This window comes from Somniosus microcephalus, unplaced genomic scaffold (genome assembly GCF_052327205.1).
Source record: "Somniosus microcephalus isolate GS21.2 unplaced genomic scaffold, FLI_Smic_1.0 unresolved_chr4, whole genome shotgun sequence".
Taxonomy (NCBI): Eukaryota; Metazoa; Chordata; class Chondrichthyes; order Squaliformes; family Somniosidae; genus Somniosus; species Somniosus microcephalus.
In genome coordinates this window covers 23140561-23142629 of record NW_028225182.1, presented here as the reverse complement: position 1 = coordinate 23142629, position 2069 = coordinate 23140561, and positions in this window count along the sequence as shown.

The window sequence follows — 2069 nt, the reverse complement described above, 5'->3', positions numbered from 1 at the left end:
GCGCTCCTCGCGCTGGCTGAGGCTCGGCCGGGGGGCAGGGCTTGCTGAGCGTCAAGCGTTACCCTGGCAACCGGGCCCGCCGGCCGTCTCGAACAGCCGCAATCGGCGGTCTTTACCTCGGGGGGGGGGGGCCGCGACCCTCGGGGGGGGAGCCGCGACCCTCGGGGGGGGGCCGCGACCCTCGGGGGAGGGCCATGACCCTCGGTGGGGGGGGGGCCGCGCGCGCAGCAGGAGCAGCTGAGACGCGACGTCTCTCTCTCTGGCTCGGCCGGGGGGCGGGGCTTGGTCAGCGTCATGGTTACCCTGGCAACTGGGCCCTCCGGCCGTCTCGCACAGCCGCAATGTTGAAGCCAGCTCGGGAGGCCGGTGCTCGGAAGGTCGCGCCTCCGGAATTCGGTGCTTGGTTGGTGGGGGGGGGGGCGAGCCTCGGGGGTGGGTGGGGGGGGGGCGAGCCTCGGGGGTGGGTGGGTGGTGGGCGAGCCTCGGGGCTGGGGGTGGGTGGTGGGCGAGCCTCGAGGTGGGGCCAGGAGGTGCCTAGCTCGGGCATGGGTGCGGAGGAGATGCCGAGGCTTCTAGGCCTACCTGGAAAAACGGGGAAAGGTAGGAAAATTAATGAGATTAGATAAGTTAACTACTTTCTAAATCATTTTTTTAAAAAACAATATGTGTTTTAAAAGCAACGTTTTTTTTTTAAGACGCAGAAAGCGGGAAAAAGAAAGGAAAAGTTTGGAATCAAGATGGCGGCGACTCACCTCGGTTCAGAACGATAAGGCCCGGCCACACACGCACCGATTGGCCCAGCGGCACACGCCAGCAACCCGGCGTACGATTGGTCGAGCTCGAGGTCACTCTGTCGCTAATGAGCGGATAATGAGATGCTAATGAGCGGAATGTTGAAGGTTTTTGGGATACCGCGGGCGCGATTTTAGCCCGGCCGAAACGTAAATATGCTTAAAACCGTCTCGGAAGCGTAAGCTTTCTTTGGAGGTAACGCGCGCGTAGGTACGCCCTGTAACTTTCGAGCGCATAGCCCGCCAGACGCACACGCGATGACAGACAGAATGACAGAATGACAGAATGACAGACAGAAGTACCGATTTATATATATAGACTAGCTGAAGTGCCCAGCGGTGCCGAGGCTTTTTCGAGGGCATGTTGTTGTTGGAAGAGAGAGAGAGAGCGACTGGGGGGAAGAGAGAGAGCGACTGGGGGGAAGAGAGAGAGCGACTGGGGGGGAGAGAGCGATTGGGGGGAAGAGAGGGAGGGGAGGGGAGGGGGTGGGGGAGGGGAGGGGGGAGGGCGGGGTAGGGAGGGCGGGGGGGAGGGGAGGGGGAGGGAGGGGGGAGGGGAGGGGGGAGGAGGAGAGAGGAGGGGGGGAAGAAGGGGCGGGGGAGGGAGGGGAGGGGGGGAGGAGGGAGGAGGAGAGAGGAGGGGGAGGGGAGGGGAAGGGGGAGAGTCCACGAGCCCCCTGATCGCCGTCCCCCCAAACACCCGAGCCCCCTGATCCCCACCCCCTGAACTCCAGAGGTTGGCCCCCCCGAGACTCGCACCTCCACCCCCACGGCTCGCCCACCACCCACCCCCACCCCCGAGGCTCGCCCACCACCCACCCACCCCCGAGGCTCGCCCACCACCCACCCACCCCCGAGGCTCGGCCCCCCCACCAACCAAGCACCGAACTCCAGAGGCGCGATCTTCCGAGCACCGGCCTCCCGAGCTGGCTTCAACATTCCGGCTGTGTGAGACGGCCGGAGGGCCCGGTTGCCAGGGTAACCGTGACGCTGACCAAGCCCCGCCCCCCGGCCGAGCCAGAGAGACGCCGCATCTCAGCTGCTCCTGCTGCGCGCGCGGCCCCCCCCGAGGGTCGCGGCCCCCCCCAAGGGTCGCAGCCCCCCCCGAGTGTCGCGGCCCCCCCCCCCCCGAGGTGAAGACCGCCAATTGCGGCTGTGCGAGACAGCCGGCGGGCCCGGTTGCCAGGGTAACGCTTGACGCTCAGCAAGCCCCGCCCCCCGGCCGGCGGCGCTGGGCTGAGGCTCGGCCCTCCAGCCTTCGAGTGGGGCCGGGAGGTG